This window comes from Haliotis asinina, chromosome 12 (genome assembly GCF_037392515.1).
Source record: "Haliotis asinina isolate JCU_RB_2024 chromosome 12, JCU_Hal_asi_v2, whole genome shotgun sequence".
Classification (NCBI taxonomy): Eukaryota; Metazoa; Mollusca; class Gastropoda; order Lepetellida; family Haliotidae; genus Haliotis; species Haliotis asinina.
Window position 1 is genome coordinate 13309448 of NC_090291.1, and position 22887 is coordinate 13332334.

Genomic DNA, 22887 nt, shown 5'->3' on the forward strand with positions numbered 1-22887 from the left:
GGTACTTTACAGAACATGTCACATGGTACTTACTTTACATAACGTCACATGGTACTTTACAGAACATGTCACATGGTACTTACTTTACAGAACATGTCACATGGTACTTACTTTACAGAGCAGGTCACATGGTACTTACTTTACATAACGTCACATGGTACTTTACAGAGCAGGTCACATGGTACTTACTTTACATAACGTCACATGGTACTTTACAGAACATGTCACATGGTACTTTACAGAACGTGTTACATGGTGCTTACTTTACAGAGCAGGTCATATGAGTGAGTGAGATTAGTTTTATTCTGCAATCGAGTATCGAATAGTCAAGTCTAAATAAGACAACCCAGTGATCAACAGAATGAACATCAAGTCAGCAAGCCTCACCACCAGATCCCGTCAGTCGCCTGTCATGACAAGCATGGGTTACTGATGACCAGTTCTAACCCGTATCTTCACAAGTCACATGTCACATGACCTAAAGCTGCATGTATTGGGGATACAAAGAATTGCTATAATTCATGATATATCCGTCACTGTATATAACCACAAAAGATTAGCTTCATGTGACAATTCCACTAATGCACCATTTTAGAACGGCTATCGAAAACATTACTTTCACAAATAATGGTTCATGCGCATGATTTTAGAAATAGAATTTGTTTGCAACTACACACGTAGTACACCGGAAACACTGTTCGTTGACGCAGAAATTAAAATGTGTACCAAGTTTTGAACCGCATCGTCGAGCGATTTCTAAAATGTGCATGTGAGTTCAAACACATAAACTAATTTCAAAGTACTTATTAACGCCGCCATAATCCAACAAAACGTGGACTTATCGCTCATACCGACGAAAACATCTAGTCTGAAAGTGAAGTAGCCCAGGGCGCGTGTACTATTATTCCCAAAATAGCCGCTTTGTAGTCCATCCCTTTCGAAGAAATACACAGAACATATCCTGATACTGCGAAAGTTCTGTCATTGGAACGAATATCTGGCATATCGATAGGCATCCTTTGTGTTTTCTTAATATGCCTCTTGGTTATTGAGAATTTCAAGTTTGGCCAATTAAGACCATTTGGCCTGGAAACAAGCTTAAAGAACACACGAAACAATCCGCGCATCAAAGACATGCGAGACGCTAAGCACCCGGTTGAGCCGCTAGCCAGAAGCAATAACTCCCAATAACTTCCAAAAAGCACAAGCTTCATTACAATCTTCCGCTCTCGACATTGATTTACACATATTTTTGTGTTATTAAATATTCACTCAAAGGCTGTGGCCATGGAGGTTAGAAGGGAGATGTGAAAAACGGAATCGACAGAACAAACGAACAAATATCGTAATTAGGTTTGATGTAGCGATTTGAAGAAACATTTTGAGCCAGACCCCGGTAATTCAGAGTCTCTGCTATGCGGACGCTTGATTATTATAACTTCCATACATAAACCCTGACAATCCAGATATTTGTTTATCCGGACAATTTGACTGGGAAATGTTCATGAATGAAGCGTGTCGTCAAAACTTCTCAGCAGCCATCTTGTCAGAAACCGCTTGACCAATTACAGTAACGTCTAACGAGTCTTGAGACCATCGATGGCACTCTGAGTCAATTTTCAAAATGGCACTTATGGCCATTTTTGAAAAAATATGTATGGCCCTATATAAATGCCATTTTTAATACTATGTCCACAAATTGAGTGTTTTGTTTAGTTTTTGTGGGATTCAACGTGTATTTAGCGTCTAGTTTTCGTGCTTTTTAAATTCGGAAAATATGCAGTTTTAGCCGTTACACTTCTCCGATATTGTCACACTTAATAAGTTGAACTTCGGCTTGTCTCTTTTTCTTTAAATGTTCTTTAGTGTTCTCGTCAATACAATTAGGGTTAAATAATTGTTACTTAAGGTGCTCGCTCTACATCCACGTTAGCGACACTTCTGTGCACAATTTTTATTGCTTGTTAACTCACCTATGGCAAAAGTTCACCCCATGGGTGTTCCATATTTGAATTTTCCCTTCCCTGTTTACCCCCAAAGATCCTGGTTAGAATTGATCTTCACCAACTCATGCTTGTCGGAAGAGACGACTAACGGGTGGTAAGGTTCGCTGACTGATTTGATGCTTGTCATATGATCAATCGCGTTGATAGATCTTCATGAGAACCACACACTAAATTGTCTGGTCCAGGCTCGATTATTTACAGATGTATTGGTGGTGTGAGACGTTAAACGATAAATACATAAACAAACGACAAAACACCCCCTGCAAACTAAATTCTAGACTGCTTAGTCTCTGAATATATATTTTTGATAGTAGTGAGTGAGTTTAGTTTTACGCCGCAGTCAGCAATATTCCAGCTATATGGCGGCGGTCTGTAAATAATCGAGTCTGGACCAGACAGTCCAGTGACCATCACCATGAGCATCGATCTGTGTAATTAGGAACCGATGACATGTGTCATCCAAGTCAGCGAGCCTGACCACCCGATCCCGTTAGTCGCCTCTTAGGACAAGCAGAGTCGCCTTTTATGGCAAGCATTTGTTGCTGAAGGCCATTTTTACCCCGAGACCTTCACGGGTATTTTGACAGTAACAATCTAACCCATATAAATTGAAAAGGAGCCCCGTGGAGACCAGAGATTCTGGACTTTAGGAAATCTACACTTCATTTAAGCTTTATCAGTGCAGAGATTGCTTGGAAGTGGTTCAGGGACTATGAGACAGACTAACTAAGCTCGTACAATGCGACAATCGAACCAGGTTGTCACTGCCGACGAATTGCTCAATGGCGTTTCATGACATCCCGAGGACATGAACAGTCGCTCATAATATCAGTCACTGGATTGTCCATTATCCATTTTATACACACCGTCGTCGCACCGTTGGACTACTGCTTAGGAAGACAAACGACAATCTATCGATTGTTCCAGATTCCGACCTCCTCCAGCCTGATGAGAATGTGCACAGAAAAAGTTCCGTTTGACGCTCGCAGAAACCATTCTCATTTGGAACAACTTAAGGCTCCCTCGAAGCTATTTGTAGCTTAATAATTTCGTAATGTTTCGGATCCTTCAGCACTGTTTTCCGTGAACACTTTTTAACACCCACGCGTACTTGTGTTCGGCTTCGGACTGACGATTCTTCATGCAATCACGATTATTCTCGTTCCTTCGCTTCAGAACTGAATTGAAGTCAATCAGTTCACAATACGTTGTCGTGTTGATCGTTTAGTGCTGAAAATAATGTTTTCAAGTCCTTAAATGGCGCTACATAATGGGAAGAGGGGTATTTTATAGATGTCAGTTTCTGTTATAGGTCGTTTCGGAAGATGTCCCTGCTCCTTCGGCAATTAATAAAAGCTTGAGCGCATTGCTTCCGGGCGTAATGGAAGGGGAAAGAGGGATATGTTAAAGATTCTGTAAGGAATATGACGTGTTGGCGTATATTCTTACTCCACCATCAACGAAAAGCGCACGAGAACATTACATCCAGGGAAAATGAGACGGGGGATATTTTATAGATGTAAACATCTGTAACAAGAGGAACGCGACGCATCGGAGTATATTCTGCACCAAATATATATCAGCACGGAAGCATCTAGTACACTAGCGTATCTAGTAAAGATAGGAACCTTTGTCCATTTACTATCATTGCCCGATTGCCTATCCGGGGAGATCCGGGTTATAACTGATCTTCAGTAACCCTTGTCGTAGGAGGCGACTTACGGTTGTCACATGTCATCGTATACAATTCAAGTTAAGTATTTCGATGTTCATGCAGTTGATCACTGGATTGTCTAGTCCAGACTCCAGGCTACTGTGTGTCCATTGTCTCTACTAATCAATACCAGCCAACTACTGGCCTCCCATCTTTGCTATCTTATCATTTTTGTTGTTGTTGTTGTTGTTGTTGTTGTTGTTGTTGTTGTTGTTGTTGTTTCACATGCACTTATTTACTTGCTTATAGTTATTAACTAAATGAGCAGGTTTAGTTTTACGCCGCTTTTAGCTAACATCAAGGAATATGACGGCGGTGGACACCAGAAATAGACTTAACACATTGTGCTCATGTGGGGAATGGACCCCGGTTCTCCAGCGTAGCGAGCGAACGCTTTAACCACTAGGCTACTCCACCGACCTGAAGAAATCCAGACGGATGTCCCTTATGGTTTCAGCATTATAGAAAAGGTACGCGTAGTCTCTAGATATAGGTGGTGGCAAATAGTCCCACTGAAAAATAACCCCAGTGAGTCGGGGTTCAGAACCTGAAGAAACTCATCAACGTTTTAGCATTGGTGGGAGGGGCTAGACAGTAGGGAAGATAATGTGGCTCAGGAACTGTGAGACAGACAAGGGGAATGGTAACCTTGCTTCAAGGCTTTACTGAATGCTCAGTACATGTACAGTGTATACTAGAGGCAACGCAATGCTGTCCTTCGAAGAAGAAAGTCTAGATTAACGGACAGTACCAACGCCTGTTATTTATTTTTTTTTTTGGAATGGTTGAATGGTTGAAGCGTGACATAACAAAGCGGAAAACTCGCTGGTGTCATCCTGCAATTTCAGAGAACAGTATTAAAGGAATATGTAGTTTAACATAATCAAAAAATAAAGTAAGGTTATTAAAGCAGCTCAAGAATATGCAGTTACAAATATATTTGTTTAAATATAACAATTAAGTTACAACACGTAAAAATATTCAGTCGAGAAGTTTGGAAACCCGTCTACAACCAGGACACTTCCTTGCTCACTTTATATATTTTTGAAGAGCCAAACCATCCAGGATTCCATAAAAAGAATTTAAAAAATTTCTTGGATATCTCTGCGAAGCCCTTCTGTGATATTTTTAAAATAAATGACAAAATTATATTCGAATAGGCGCCAGAGAAATTCGATTTGGCTAGTTAACAAACGCAGGCAGAAATTGTATTTAAGTTTAATTTCAGATATTCTCTTAATTTCAGATTATCAACAAATATACGTCAAGGATGATTTTTTCAAAAGGTTATCCGTCGATTTAAAAACAAATGACTGCAGTGCCTTCACAAGAAATGTTCCAACCGAATGGCCAAATGTATGACTATTCGATTATTTTCAGTTATTAATTTTCACTGTATTGCACTTGAGGTTTCTGAAGACTCACAATACATCTCCGGGCGTTTATCGTAAATTTGGTTGAAATCTTAAACAGAAATTTTATTACTTTTCACGTATTAATGTCTGTACTTTATGATAAACAATAAATGTCAAACGTCAAATCTGAGAGATATATTAAAAGAGTATTTTTCAGTGAACCCTGGTTATTTAAAACTCATATGGCGGACAGTGTTGGCAGTGAGTCTTTGAGAAAAGTAATAATCACGAGTAAATTCTGCGGTAGTGTTTCTTAAGAAAGCTGCATGTGTCGTCTTGGACGGTGTAACGTCGTTTCTAAAATGACGTTGGTGATAGTTTTGGTTTCCTTGGTAACACACCAGTGAACATTAATTGCAGACAGAAATTATTAAATGTTGATTATTGATATCAACGAATATGTACATTAAATTCAGTGTAAAAATTGCAATTGTGCTGCGAACCAACCGATAAGAATCGGTTGAGTCATGTAAGCAGGTTTTGTGTTGTCATGGATACCAGTAAGTATGCCCCTTTGGCATGTAATCAATCGATAGTTGTGAGGTCTTTCAGGCAGAGCATCGAAGTAATGTTATCAAATCATGGTTTGGAGAAACTAATATTCTAGCGAGGTCTTGTCCGACGTATATGAAATACAATTTTAGCCGGAAGACAATTCGCCTGTAAAACAATTTAAACCAAGCAGTTCAAGAAATCCGATTGGATATATTCTTCTTTATCACAACGATGTACGGCACCGGTAATACCAATATTTGAGGAAACCCTTTATCCAATGCACCATGAAATAAGTTAAGCCCGTTTGCCATATGTTTCTTGTCAAATAAATATTTTATTATATCATTTCATGTTTAATATTCGAACCAAAAACGTATATTTTTGCTTATGTAGTGACAATCGTACTGAAACTCAAATCGATTTTGTAATGAAATTGGAAATTGGCCACGTCAGTAATTCTTCCTCTACTTTTTAGACTTTCATATGCTTGATTGCCTCATATGACTCAGTCCACGCGTAAACCTGGAGAACATACTGTGGTGTGTACGTCTTGTTTCCAAACTGGTGCCAGTTCATGTCTCACATATAGCAGATCAGATCAATTTCTCGTGTAGAGAGATATTACCCGACGCAAGGCGGTTTTCATGCACCATCACGAACGGTGGTTAACGTAACAAGGAAAATCCCGATGCACGTAACATACTCCGATGCACGTAACATACTCCGATGCACGTAACATACTCCGATGCATGTAACATGTGATACTAATCGACCATGCTGTCTTCATAACTCACACCCTAATACCAATCAATACTCAATATACGGAACGGCTGAGAGACAGAAAGAGAGAGAGGGTGCTACCCATCAGGATGGTTTGACATATTTTATCCATGGATATCGGGATTCGAACTTAAAGGAGCAAGTTATTACAAATATTGAAATATTTGCACATATCTGACAACTTCGTAAAATGTTACAGGGTTTTTATTTATTATAGTTTTGGGGAGGAGGGTTGGGGGAGGGGTGTCAAGATGGGTAATTGTCCTACTGGTTACAAGAAAGGTTTGGGGGAGGGGTGTGGGGCGATGGCCAGACGGGGAAACGTTATGTGGGTAATTGTCCTAGTGGGGAATGATCTTGATGGGGAAATATAGAAATGTCCTACACTCGTATATTCTTACTCCTTCATCCCCACGTCCACTCTCGCCCGATGACGGAGTAAGAATAAAGGTATATACTCCGAAATGTTGTGTTCTTCAAATAACGAGCTGACCTTCACAATTTGTAGATAGCATCTGTACAATTTCCCAGATAACAATAATTCCCCACTAGAGTTACTTGTTTACAATATGTAATAACGAGGGTTGAACAAGCAACATTACAGATCACAACATTCCGAGAAATAATTTCTAGGATCGAAAAGCAGAATCTTCTTAAGATAGCTTTGTAAATACTGACGTTGCGAAATCGATGAATACACTATTATTTATTCCCGTGGTAATTACATTTTGATGCATAAATATAGTTGGTTTTTGCGAAAATGTGTCTATTGTATTAATACTATACCCCTACGACCCCTCTTCCCCTAAATGACATTTTGTAATTAAATTTAAATTACTGTAAGTTTGAAATGTTGTTTACCAGATAACATTCCCTTCTTGTGTACTGTCGAATATACTGTCCGTGTTGGAGGTCGACACATTTATATTGGAGAAAGAATTACCGAGTGTGCTTGTGGTTTGTTAACGTCAGTAAATCAGGCAGTATTTAATCATCAGTGGACCAGCCAGGTTTGCTCTTTGTTTGACGTCTATTATATAAGACAGACAGGAAGTTACGTCATCGGTACCGCGGCTGACTGCGTGTCAAACAGAACGTAATTAGGTCTGCGCCAGGGAGCTTAGCTCAAGCCTTCATTATTACATAAGTTTACTGGGATGTAGGTGTCCAATAACGCCCAGCGTTGTTTGTAAGGATGCTGGGATTTGTTACGGGGTTCTGATCACCGTTGGGAAGAGAAACCCCATGGATTGATTCCTTTGGAGATAACTTAGAGTCTGTTTTTCATTTTTTTAGTCTGCTCTTCATTCTGAACACCCAAACAACCATAACGTAACCTCGCTACATCTCAAGAGCACGCCCCGATATTACACAAACAAACATCTCCATTTGAAGTTAGCTTACATTCAAGTGAAATAAATTGACTTCATGAAAATCGGGATTTTTATTCTTGCGCGGTTTTTGTTTATTTCGGACAAAACACAAGCTGACACAGACTTTGCTTGATTGAACTAAATATATTACATGTCACACCCATGTGCATGTTTAGATTGTTTAAGCGGAAGCCTAACAAGATGAAATGATAAATTTACCTCTACATAAAATCTATTCTTTTTCTAAAGTGATCGATAGGGTTTTACAGCTATTTACCTCATGCATGTTTAGTATAGAATGTATAGATTTATTAAAATAATTAATACGCACACGTATATTCTGCATATTTCGTTACACGTGAAAATATCAGGGTGGGAATTATCCTGGGTGGGAATTGTCCTGTTCCCACACATAAACTGTGCATACTCTCTCTTTCTTTTTTTCTCTGTGTGTGTGCATGTGTGTGATTGTGTGTGTGTGAGACAGACAGACAGACAGACAGACAGACAGACAGACAGACAGACAGACAGACAGACAGACAGACAGACAGACAGACAGACAGACAGACGAGCATTGAAGTGTTCTCGAACACTAGTTTTAAGACGGATCTTCACAGGTTCAGATTGTTTTTAAACATCCCCTACAGGACCCCAGTTATGTTGGGTCCAGTCTATACTAACCCTTAACCCTTTGAGAGTAACCACAAACCCTTTTAAACGGAAGAGGAGCCCAAGGGATACCAGAGATTCAGAACATGGGGAAATCTAGACTTGGTTCATTTAAGGCTTTAGCATGACAGGGAGGGCTAAGCAGCAGAGAAATTAATGTACGGAACTCATTGATGTGCCCACCAATATTAAACTGAATAAAATTTAGTAAATGTCAGCAAATTCTTACAAATGTATCAGTGCAGATGCCACTTTTTGTCAGTTTACATTGTTGTATGTGAATTATGTATTAAAATCCGTACATCTAAGTTTTTCTTAACATTCGTTATAAAAAAATAAAAGTAGGACTTTCTTTCCGGTGGGCTTTTTACCTAGGCAAATTTTGTACTTTTTTACTGGTACTTTTTTTCCGAGGATTTTTTCCCGAAGACCAATAATGTGGTTCAGGGACTGTTAGAAGGACTAGGTCCCGTCTCTCAAATGGCAATGTAAAACGTTGGGCACAAGCTGAAGCAGGGAACTAGTATACCACAAGCAATTAGATCCTGTGGACATATTGTTCCTTGGGTCTATGCATAGTCTGAAAGAAAGAAGATAGAGTTTTCTTCTTTTTGTCACTATGGCCGCTATTTCGACAAAAGTGTGGCGACACGAGATACAAATTATTTTCCTGGCGAAAAAAAGACAACCTTTCAAGCTTTTATAAAAAAAAACTCATTTTCTGTCAATTGCAATGGCTTGGAACTTGGTCGCAATCCATCGAGACTGTTAATGACACTCGAGAGACATTGTAACGTTTATAAAACATTAATGAAGGGTTTCTAACCCCCGCGGACAATAATTCATTGAGCACAGCCTTCATTTTTCAGAGGAAAGACAAGCACCATTAATTCCACACAAGATTCCAGTATTGTTTGAACGTGTGCCAAGACATAATATTTGATAGAAGTCATATACTTATATGGATAGATATCGAACAATACTCACAAGGAGAGGACCCAGTTGTCTAAGGGATGTTCGGTTAAAATGTACCGGCAAAATAGTCCTATATTTGCCTATGTGAAAAAGGTCCACTTTTCATTTTCTAACCAAAAACAAATATGGAAAAGCAATGGTTTTTTGCATTTATTTTTTGTCACAAAATAAGTGTCCTCTCATAAGAACTACAGCATTTAAAGATTAACTACATGCTGTACCCTACGTCTGCTTATGTAATAAATTCTATTTATGTATTGATGTATATATGTATTTGTTTGTTTGTTTGCCACTCATTGACATACATCTTTCACACCCACATTACTTGTCACCTGTCAACTCTGTTTTTGTTTGTTTGTTTGCCACTCATTTACATACATCTTTCACACGTACATTACTTGTCACCTGTCAACTCTGCAGCTGGAGTCTCTGGAGTCTGTTCTCGGTAGTCATGCTTCTGCGTACGTGTGCAACACTTAAGCGGAGTTGGGCAACCATCAAGCAACAGCTGAGGTTTACCTTTCTGACTAAGTACAAAGTAAACTGTCCTAAGCTCGGTATAACTTCTGAAGACTGCATTATGTCTTACATATAAGAGGCAGGCAATACTATTCTTACTCATTCGTGTATGTCTCACCTTTACTCAAATATACCATTACCTTAGTCTGTCGTACAGACCCTGAAGTATATATATCCAAGAAAGCCCACGCAAGTCTAGAAAATGTGGCAAGTATAGATTTCCTTAGCTGAAAATTAAGAAAGTTTCAGGGCTCCATTTCATTATATTATTTTCTTTTGTCACTATGATCGTTTTTTCAGTAGAATATGTTCATTTCAGAGACTAGCTGTTAGTCTACCATTACCTCCGCTCCAATATACTAAGCTTGCCTTGTTTTTATAGTGTTTTTTTCTTCTATCATATGAAAGCAAGAACATTGATCATATGAATGCAAGAACATTGACTGACTACAATATTCCCAATAAATCCGTATTAGTCAAAGCTGTCAAAACCGGCATCTGTCCAATCCGAATTGTCATCACTGGCATAAAATGTGAGTACCATCCATGGCTTGTACATTTATCATCAGCTCTACAATCCGGCATATTGTCTTAACCGGAGTATTTCTTCAGTCCCACTGATTGCCTTTTTAGTCAGCTTCCACTGTAGTTAATTTGGCATGTAGTTCAAATGGTACATAGTAAAATGCTACTGATATTTATGATGGCTACAATCTTCTATTCCTTCTGGAATCATTAGATGGTCATCTAGACAGTGTTGTTGTTTTTTGACATTTTACATATGACCACCCAAGACCAGCCTCAAACCACCCTTGCTGGCTACATGACTTCCAACATTGACTACAGTGTAAGAGATCAAGCACGATTTGAAATATAACTGTCATTAAACGTGATTCCTTCATGTTTTGGATGTTGTGGCTTATTAAATCTCCGACTCCAAATAAACATCTAAATCAGTAAAAAACACTTTTTGTCTTGTGCTATTTTACCAAGGATATTTATCAAAATAATCGTCCAAGGTAGCTGTAAAGGATTACGTCCCTTGGCTTGAAAGAAACCTAGGATCGTCAGTTCGAACCCACTGTTTCACGGTTAGATTTCTAGGTCAGTCTTGAGTTTCAGCGAAATGGTAAAATTCTAAAACCTTTTGCATGAATCTGACAGGATTCAATATATACTATTTACTGGGCGGTAGCATGTGTTTGAATTCGAATAGCTATAGATGTGTACAAATGGATATGATTTATTATCCCTGCCTTTGTTCCGCTTTGTATTTGAAACGTAAACGCTTCTAATATTTAAAAAAAAGTTTTAAAAATATAACAGAATGGACGTTTAAAGAAAAAGTTAATAAAACCACAACAGACAGATTACACGAGTCATACTTGGCATATAATCACAATTCTTACGAAGCATTTCATTTGATGTGAAGAGGTCTAGTTTCCACACGACTTGAAGAATTATCTTTGAACGTTCACGTGTCTAAAGAGAGCCACGGTTTCACATTCTTCCCTCGTTAGAATGTTATCTAAGGCTGTTGCACTGAATCGACTACTTCTCTAACCATTGAAAACTGTTTTGAACAGCCTCTCGTGTTTCGAATGCCAGTGTGATAGAATATCAACGGTGCGAGCTAAAGAAAAACGGAGTCGTTTGTGTAAAACGAGAATTACCCTTGTTGAGTCGGTAACTGAAAAATGTGTTTCGACCTTTTTAATCAAAATCTCAAAGCAAGACGAGAACAACTGTTTTGATGAAATGTTAAATGCAAACAGCTGTCAGTTTCTGTTTTAGATTTTTTCAGCAAATACAGCAAGCCCATATTAATCGGATAACCTATTAACATCTCGATTAGTTGAGGTTCTGAATCATTGTGCATTCTATTTAACAACACTAAAGGAAGTCTGAGTCAAATTATAAAACGAAAAAAGATTTAAATGCATATTATATTTCGCATCCGTTTTAATAATGCGTGTTTTCGATATGCTGAATGGGCGATAACTTTGTCTGAACTCATGATGGAGAATGGAAGGTAAAAGGAATGTGTGTCGGGCGCTTCGGGACCGTTTCTGTAGAGTCTGTGAAACACGTATCTAGTTCACCCAATGCCTTGTGCTGGGCCGCAAGCCAGCATCAGGCGAACCGCTGTCACAATGCTATTAGTCACGAACCCGGATCTTCACGGGTGTTACGGTGAACGCATGTCGCAGAGGTGTCGGTCGAGTCCAGCGTCAAGCATGGTAAGCTGGTGATCTATTGACGCGTTTTCAGTGAGTGATTTAGTTTTACACCACAATCAGCAATATTCCAGCTATATGGCTATAATAGAGCCTGGACCAGACAATCTACTGATATGTGGGTTACTGAAGATCAATTCCAAACCGGATCTTCACGGGTCAACGCGTTTTGTATTCATTGTTTATTGTATACTACGTGTTGTTTTAATGTCCGTTTCCGACAGGCTGTAGTTCTCCACCTTAACTTCATCACGCACGCACACATGCGCGCACACACACACGTACACACATACAAAGGGAGTGAGAGAGAGTCATACATTCTACCTACAACCATGGCGTAGCAAGTCTCGTACGTCCTCCTTGAGAAAAACAGAAAGTGGTATTTGAAAGAAAATTCAAATAGTAAAACAATGACCACCTGCTTTGGCGTCTGGTTGTCGCGACCCTCTGGAACAAACGCTGGAATCAGTTAACGTACACATTTCAAAAGATACTTATTTTACTGTCACCTGTAAACCTATAGCGTCTCCCCATCATTTGTCATGTTATGTGGATACACACTCTATATACTCTATATAACGTAGCTTCTCTTAAACTTGATGAACGCATGTCAAGTAAATATATGTTTTTACATTATGTTTTATAAGCTGAGCTGAGCTGAGCTGAAGTGAAATAGATTTAACGTCGAATACTTCACTCATATGGCGACGCGCATGCATGTGTATGTGTAGCTGCTTGTATTCGCCTAGACGTAAGCTGGTTTTATAGCTCACTGAGATACCATGCCACAGTTAAGCATGAATACCGCACTCAAACCCATTATACTGACTAGGAGCCGACCAGTCGATGTTGTACCCGTTGAGCGCCAGATAGGGACCAACACGTAATATATTATAACGTCTTTTGGTATGACGCGGCCGGGGATCGAACCCGCGACCTTCCGCTCTCCTAACGGACGCTCTAACCACTACACCACGGAGGCCAGCGAAAGGTAGATGGGACTTTTGTTTTGCTTGTTTGTTCGTTTGTGTCTTGATGCACTCAATACTCCAGTAATTAATATGAAAGCGGTCAATGTACCTGAACTGCGCAGACAATCCAGTGATTGATATCATGAGCATCGAACATGCGGCGACAATCATTACGGAGATCTGTATACCTGATCACTCGACTATGCCCCTCAACAAACAAATGTGGGTTGCTAGAGATCAGTTCTAACCCCGATCTTCAGTGGTAGGGAGATTGACAATCAGATAGTAGATTGTGGTAGATGAAAGGAGGAGGTAAATGCGCTGCTTTTCGATTCTGCTGCGCTTTCATTTGCAATATCATGGCGGCGGAAATCGGAAATGGGCTTTACAATGTTCACAAGACGGGAAACAAACCCATATCCTAACGGACTAAAGCGTTAACCACTTAGCCACCACACATTTGCAAGACCCCTGAAGATCCGGGCAAGTGTGTGCATTGGTTCTGGCATTAATCTGGAGGTGCCAGCAATCCACCAATCGGGAGGCTGGTAGTGATCCACCAATCGGGAGGTGTCTGCAGTCCACCAATCGCCAATCGGGAGGTGCCAGTAATCCACCAATCGGGAGACTGGCAGTAATCCACCAATCGGGAGGTAGTCAAGCATCAGGAGACACAAGGATGAACTGATACCGTTTTGCCCATTCCCCACTCTCTTTTATTCCAGCACTAGGGCGACGGTCGGTAAATAAACGAGTCTGGTCTAGAAAATCCAAGATCGATGGATTGTCGTTTAACGTTGCCCACAATAGTAGTCCAGGGATGCGACGCCGGTCTGTATAAACTGGATGCTAAACAATCCAGTGACTGATATCATGAGCGACTATTCATTCCATGATGCGCCATCAAGTAATTCTCCGAGCTGACAACCCAGTTCGATAAATCGCCTCGTACGAGTCCAGTTTGCAGGGATGTTTTCTGATTGCAGGATCACTCAGCAAAAATGATTCCAGCTATATGGCGTCGGTCTCTAAATGATTGAGTTTGGACTAGAAAATCCAGTGATCAACAACATGATCAAATGGGAAACGATGGCTTGTCAACCAAGTCACTGAGCCTGATCACACGATCCCGTTAATCTTACGACAAGCACAGGTTACTGGAGATGAATTCTAACCCAGATCTTCACGGGTTGACGAGCAACTGATTTGATGGAGATTATATGCTTGCGTCAGGTTATAGTTGTAGCACGCTTCGGATAAAATAAATCCAACTGTGTTTGCGTGTGGTTGTTTAACGATTACTTAAATTACCAAAGACAGTTTCCCAGTTTCGCTTCCGATTATATAAACCACAGAGCCAGACGACGACATACACCAGGTGGCAGACCATCCTTCTTTATAACGCTAATGAACGTCTTTATACCCCCAATGTAGGCTCAAAATTACTTTTTTCGAAACAACTGTTGCATAATAAAGTATAATAATTCCGTTTTCTCATAAATTCCCGTTGATAATCATAATAATCAAACTACACAAAACCTGTGCCGCATTTTATTTTGATCTGTAAAACATAACATGATATAAAAGACATATGCCCAAATAATCCAGGTACTCGCGAATCCATAAACCCTGAAACACGATACCATGATAAATATGTCGAAACTCTTTGAGAACTTGATAATTACATAATTATGAGAAAATCGACGAGACGACTATATAGATTAGCTACAGCATGTCTGCGTCGCAACCGCAATCACCGCCATCATCGTCGACGGCACCACTCCAGTTTCAGCCGGAGGCTTCATGGCGTACGTAATTTGCCTATGTAAGCTATAACGCGGAACACAGGCCACAGCGTACGAGGAGCATGGCTTGATTAAACAATCACATTGTATAGGTCGAGCTGTACGTACTTTGGTAACATGTGAAATTTAGACCTGCTGTCTGCCGCTTTATCTTATTAACATGCTCTTGCGTCGATGTCGCGGCGATGTTTGTCGACGACAGTGGATATGAACGTGGAAATTTATGTTGATAGTGGTTAATGTATTGATTCACGTGCGCAAAGAGTTTACAAACTCATCTAAAAAAGTTAAGATGGATCAAAGTTGATCTTTATTCATTTTTTTTACTTCTCTGGCAGATATTTTGAGTTCAACAGGTTTCTCTGAGGTCATCTCAGGTTATTGTCGTGTATCACGAGTAATCAATATTCCAGCCATATGGACATCGGTCTGTAAATAATCGAGTCTGGACCACACAATCCAGTGATCAACAGCATGAGCATCGATCTGCGCAATTGGGAACTGGAACATATTACGTAAACTTAAAATAATGGAAGTATGATAAAGATGCGCGATGATCTTGGTTAAAATTGGTCTCCAGCAAACCCTGCTTGTCGTAAGAGGCAACAAATGGGGTTGGGTGGTCAGGCTCGCTAACTTGGTTGACAAACGTCATCGTATTCCAGTTGCAGAGATCGAAGCTCATGGCGTTGATCACTGGATTGTCTGGACAACACACGCTTAATTACAGACCGCCGCCATATTGCTGAAATATTGCTCAGTGTGGCGTAAAACAAAGAAACACTAAAGCTACGCATCGCCTAATACTGGGTTTCTGTAAAGCAAACGGACCCCCTCCCTCACACCCCTCCCCCAAATATGACGGGATTCTTCCCATGCTCTGTGCTGAGCATCTCTAAACACAGAGATTCGTTTCTAATGTTGTCATTGTAACGAAACTGGAGATACACTACTTCGGTTTCATGTACAGCTCATTTCACTTTAAACTTTGCAACGATATATTTGATTTTGAAAGAAAGCGTGCTAAACGTTACATTTGAAACCTGCTGGGCATCTGGTTCCAGATTCAGTATAGCGTGATTACATCTGGAGGTGTCTCATCTCTAATTAAAAAACAACAGAACATAAATACAAAGGTCGCTCTAACGAATGGAAGAATGAAATTGGGGATTGTGTGGGAGAGACAAACACATAGGGGGTTGGGGTGAGGTGGAATGAGGGAGATAGTGAGTGAGTCGAGAGAGAGAGAGAGAGAGAGAGAGAGATGGTGGTTGGAGGAAAAATAAAGGCAACAGCTTATTTTCCAAAAATACCATTAATAATGTCATCTGTGTCCAAGGAAATCACATAAGAACTTTCTCGAGTTAAGTCACAACATGAATGAAAATGGTAAGGAATTATCTATATACGATTAGCATCTATTTTCCAAAAATACCATTAATAATGTCATCTGTGTCCAAGGAAATCACATAAGAACTTTCTCGAGTTAAGTCACAACATGAATAAAAATGGTAAGGAATTATCTATATACGATTAGCACCTTGTCATGCTGTCGAAAGGTAAATGACTTTGCAACCAGCAGGATACTGACTATGATCAACAGAGATTTGATATACCATGTGACATATTGCCCACAATCTCCTCTACATCATTTTATGGGTCAGATAAAGTGAAAAAATATCGAATGTGAGACAAGCATGAAACACTGCGTCAATCCCACCTGTGTGTAGTGCTGACGTTGGGCATCATTTATACTTTGAGGGATATTAGTGTGCATTAATTTCATATGCTTGAAAACATTTACGATACTTAACTTTCTTTAAGCGTGTATCAAGAAAATACGTAACCACCTGAAAATCAAAATGGCCGCCACATTCCAAAATGGCCGTATAATGGAGGTGGGACAGTTAAAGAACGTACGTAATGGCCAAAGGTGGGACTTTTCTGCTTTCGAACCTGTATTTCTTCGCAGATCTTTTTGTATATATGAAGAAACAAATGAGAAGACATCGATAACAAAGTTTAAGACATTTCAGAAATATGTTTAACCTTCGTTAAGATGGGGCAGTGGGGTAGCCCAGAAATTAAACCGTTCAATCGATCCGCTCGACGCCGGAGATCCGTTTTCGATTCCCAACATGGGTACTATGTGTTAGGCACATTTCTGGTGTCCCTTATTCTGATATTGCTGGAATATTGCTTAAAGCGGCGTAAAACTAAACTCACTCACTTAATAGTCAACTATTATTAAACTGGAAGTCAGAGAACAAGAACGAACTGATACTGAAAAAGAAAACAAATTGATGATCTTATTGTGAGCAACTGGTATGAACGAACAATGGTTTCAAAGAATATCTGGAGCCGTATTTACAAACTTCAGCATATTTGTAAGTCACTGAGAGAATGAGTTGCGTCTTATAGCGTTGTAACAATTTCACGCCGAAGAAGACCATAAATGGGCTTCAAACATTGTGTCAACCATTGTTTTCACCACTAGGCTACCCTAACCGCCCCGCCGTACCTGTAAATCATCGTACGACCTTCACGTAGATGAGGACTATTCTGACACAGTGAGTGTTAAATGGTTTTGTGTTTTAACGTTTTTGGACTAAGTCATGTTATCGCACGCTACGATGTTTCATAAATGACTCTCATTCTATGGCGAGGGATTTTTTGTACCGGTTATGGTGTATATTATGTGCATTACCATCATTCCATTCTAAACGTACCAAAGAAAGGTCTCAATCTGTTTATGCAGCATACCGCTGAAACAAATAGGAAATGGTTGAGTGAGTGAGTGAGTTTAGTTTTACGACGCACTCAGCAATGTTCCAGCTACATGGCGGCGGTCTGCAAGTAATCGAGTCTGGACCAGACAATCCAGTGATCAACAACATGAGCATCGATCTGCGCAATTTGGAACCGATGACTCGTGTCAACCAAGTCACCGAGCCTGACCTCGCGATCCCGTTAGTCGCCTCTTACAACAAGGATAGTCGCCTTTTATGGCAAGCATGGGTTGCTAAAGACCTATTCTACCCCGCGACCTTCACGGGTCAACAAGAAATTGGTATTTTATGGTTGGGTATTTGTTGCGATTATCACGGGTGTGTTTCTTACCTCAGCTTTGTGGTGTTTCGGCATCCATGTTCAGCCTACATGGGAACGGTATTATAGCCTAGACTAGTGGTTTAAGTCTTCGCTCGTCACGCCAAAGATCCAGGTTCGATTCCCCACATGGGTACAATCTATGAAGTCCTCTTTTCTGTTGTCTCCTGACGTGATATTGCTGGAATATTTCTAGAAGCGGCGTAAAATTATACTCACTCGCTCATAATCTTTTGGCCAGATACAATTTTCATTCGAAAATGTAGATTCTTTCGCTAAGCTGGATACGTCTGGGCGTTGCAATTGTTTGCAAATTCTAATGGTGAAATTTACAGTAAACGTCAAAAGACATGTTAACCTCCTTCCTTAATGACGGAAGTACATATCGCAGCGATCGTAGTGATGCGTGGATGTCCACTTCGTGGTCTGTCGACGGTGACCCCAGTCCATCTGTGGCGATGAATAAGTCGTAATAAACGTAATGTGGCGGCATCCGAGGGCTTTGGCAACATCATTGCATGTTGACTCTCACTGCACCATGTTGATGGCTCTGTCTCGCTCTACAGATGTTAATATTGGTATATTTGTCGTACCTGTAGATCCTATCATGCATTCTAGTCTGTTTATGCCCTATAGAATCAATCCACAAGTGAAGTGGATGTGAATCCTGCTTGAATATTGCTACGATTTACCGATTGATGTTGCAATGCGTAAGAAGAAAATGGGAAAATGTTACTTTGCAGCAAAAACTTTACAAAGATAATTTTAGGTGTTCAAAAACACGTTTTCACAATATCAAAAACACGCTTTACTAATTTTCACAGGTTTTATAAGACTGAAATCATAGGAGTGATTCTTTTACAGTTTTACACTCTCTTCAACACAAGTATCCTGTTTTAATCGTTGGAAAATGGTGACAGTTTATTAAGGTGACGTTTACTTTTGTCTAAAAGCAGAAGTTTTTTTCAACCTTTCTTTTGGACAACTAAATTACTGTCATTGATTTATTTCGGCATGGACGAAAATAGGACAATTTAGTTCTTCTAAAAAGGACGCATTTCACCTATATGAATGCATTTGCGAATGTGTTTCGTGATTTGCATAAAGCTGGGTTGTTTAGCTGTCTTGTAAAGTAATGCCTTCTAAGATATCTGTGATGGATTTGCAGTAATTCATAAAGGTAGGATGGTAAGGTTTCTTTCGGCGTTTAGTATATTGTCGGCGAAAAGTATGCAGTTCGTTTTCACGCTATACACACATGCCCTTTAGTTGATTTTGTTATATTTGACTAAAGTTTATATACAAAAAAAGCAGAAAACGTGCGTCAGTGAAATAATGAAGGTTTCAGAATTTGAACCTATGAAAAAAATAAGCTTGCTTCATATCGGGTTGTCGTTTTAGAGCCAGGACTTTAATGATGGAAGTTGTGTGTTGCAGAGACTGTGAGACTGACCGATAAACCTTTCATCTATTGTAAGTTTATTGTTTTATGTAAGCACAGTACTGCGATTTCTGTTTCTCCGTGCAAGGAGCGCCCTTTTCATATACGCAGGCTTTATCTTGGTAGCTTCTGCGCAGTGTGAGCTTTTTGCTGTGTGGAAACAAATGAGGTAAGAACAAAATAAGACATTTTTGCATGAGTAATTAAAATGTGTGATGTTTATTGTGCCCTTGCATATGCATATTTACAAGGACATATTTTTCAGTTCTAAAATACTTCACAAAGTAAAGACTTTATGGAGAGATCTAAGGTTAAATCAACTACCATCAGATACCGACTGAGATAGTAATAATGATAATAAAAACCAATTATATAACGCTGAACTCCACTGGCACAGAACATAGTGGACATTTTAACCCTCTTTACCCAAAGCTGCATGTGAGGCGCTAAGAGGTATATGACTTATCCCACCGGGTGCCCATTTTAGTGAACAGAGGCAATTTGTACCAAACTCTCTCGCGAGGAGACCCCATGCGCTACGTGTGCTTAGTTGTGGGGCAGGACGGAAGTCCTGGAAACTCTCAGGAGACAAGCTGCCACACACGGTCCCCCATTCAATAGCTCTTCGCACCCATTCAAGAAATTCTCACACCCACCTTTGCTTAACCTTCACTGATTTGTGACCTGAGCTTTGTGCTTAAGGCCACGCACCACCACTATGACCATTATTAATCAGAATATATGTTGAAAATAAAATAACTTCGTATTTATAAAATTATTCTCATAAAACACGGTTGTACATGCTCCACAGTCCACCATACAGGACAACCCCACCACTGTGAAACATCTGTCAAGATAATCGTTGAAGGATTTCCTTTCACACATTATAAACGGGATAGGACAAAAAATGTATCCAAGAGCGTCAGTTCAAAAATACGGTTGAAACGGTACAGCGTAAAAATTTACATTAACGACGAGTTTGGATCGTCCATGGCTCCAAGCTTTCCTACCACGTTTGTCTGTCCGTTAGGCGAGCGCCAGAATAATCGAAACTAGTCCAGCTACGCAGTTCTCTATTCGCAAATGTCACAAGGTGAACTTCGACTGGATTCCTCATTTTTTCGCCCTCTAGTAATTTCTTCCCGAGGCGAGGTAATTTTTTACCGTTCTGTGACGTCACCGCGCGAGACCCAGGGCAGTTTCCATTTGCAGACACCATCAGAGTTAAGAGAGGCTAAATGTTGAGATTCCATAGTACAGCAAGACAATTTAATAATCAGCTTCACCAAGGATCACGATCTGGGCGGACGTGGCTGGGCATGAAGAAAAATCGCAACAACGTGACGCAAATCAAAGACTTTAAAAATGAAAAGAACTGCAATCTAATTTTAAAGGTTAATTTCAGAGAAAACATTTTAAATGTTGTGAAAATGTTGCGAAGAGGTCGTACAACCGTGCAGGCGTTGTGATTTAAAAATCGTGACCGTTAAGTAGAGATGACGAAGCAGTAGTCGTTGGCGTTGGTGTTTGCTATGAGGAACAGCGTTGACGTTGGTGTTTGCTATGAGGAACAGCGTTGACGTTGGTGTTTGCTATGAGGAACAGCGTTGACGTTGGTGTTTGCTATGAGAAACAGCGTTGACGTTGGTGTTTGCTATGAGAAACAGCGTTGACGTTGGTTGATTGTTTCTCACTAAACTGTCAGCTGTATATTGAGTTGGTTGGTTTGTTCTTTAATGCCGCAATCACTAATATTTCAGCTATATTGTGGTGGTCTGGGCCAGACATTCAAATGATCAACAGCATGAGCATCGGTCTATGCAACTGGGACATGAAGACATGTGTCAACCAAGTCAGCGAGCCTGACCACCCGATCCCAGTAGTCCCCTCTTACGACAAGCATGAGATGCTGAAGATCAATTCTAGCCCGGATCTTCACGGATTTAACAGTTCATAATGGAATCTGGACACATGATTGATACAACTGATTTAACGTTACATGTTCCTGATGTTTCTGACCGATGGGCTGAAAGTCGATGGATGACAACCAACCCCTCTTGCAATACCCCTCAATGACATGCCAGCTTTCTGCATAGCAATAACTTGCCAGCTGTCAATAGAAGAGGCCTCGTATTTGCTTCTTAGCAATGACGCTGGTAGTTATTTTAGTTTATCTAGCTGTAAGATCAGTTTGCTGAAATTTCTTGTTGGTTTATTGTTGGGTACTTTGATACACCAATTGCACGTGATTGTCACCTTTGATCGCAGCACATGCATATGTTAAATCAATGCACATGTATGTACTTCCGGCTACATGGGCGGGGGGAGGGGAGGGGAGGGGGTAGGGGGGAAAGCGCGTACAATAAAATGTGCTGCGATGCCCTTGTCCATGTGTATGCTTAAAACCTTATTCTAAATCCCTTTCTAGACTCAACAACAAAGGTCTAGATGAAGCTCAAAAACTGACATTTTCGCTGGATACTGTATACTGTTCAATATTTAAGTAACAAAACACTAACACAAATGTCGTCTATGGAATGAACGCCCAAAGGTTGTATTCATTTGATACAATAGCCATTATTTTCAATCAAAACCTACGTCCTACCTTTGCCATTTCAAACCTACACTTCATGGCTCAATTGACACAACACCTGAGTTGTTTCCCTTGTGAAAACGTGACATCCAATCAGATCGCAGTTCTATTTTCGAATGGCCTTACAATGATGGCTACGATTGCAGACGACTTGGTCGATCTCAGAAGAATGGACTTAACACTTTCATTCCGGACAAGCAAAGTAAATGACAGATTACCACAACAAAAGTACTTATTACTGCTACAATGACAATGGAGGCTTGTGGACAGAACAGTACGAAGTAACGATTCATACCATGGTAACCTGAAACGCTGACCATTGGTCGTCTAAAAATAGAACTCCACCTCTACCACTGGTGGAGAGCTAGGTCCTTAGGGTTAAAATGCACACAGAAACGTTTCCACACAGATGTATAAATGCCAGTGATAGCGGCGAATGAGAGCATTTGCTTCTTGAAAATATTTGTCCAAGAAATTCAAGAGTAAAAGCCTGTGGTCAGAGCCCGTTTGTAAAACGTCTTCAGATTAGAGTGTCGACATATGTCTTGGTTCTACTATAGTTTAGTAAGGTAAGGTAGACTTGAAATAGATTGAGCGAAAGGCTGGACTTTGATATAGGGTTGTCGACAATTGCCTCGAGAAGACGATTTTGATACAAGTTGTAAAAAAATTACTATCTTGTCGTTCTGGGAAAAAAAATACTTTGAAATCTTCTAATTACTTATTTAAGATATCACATTTACTCTAGGGGGTAAAACTACATAAATCTTTAACTAGCATCGTTAT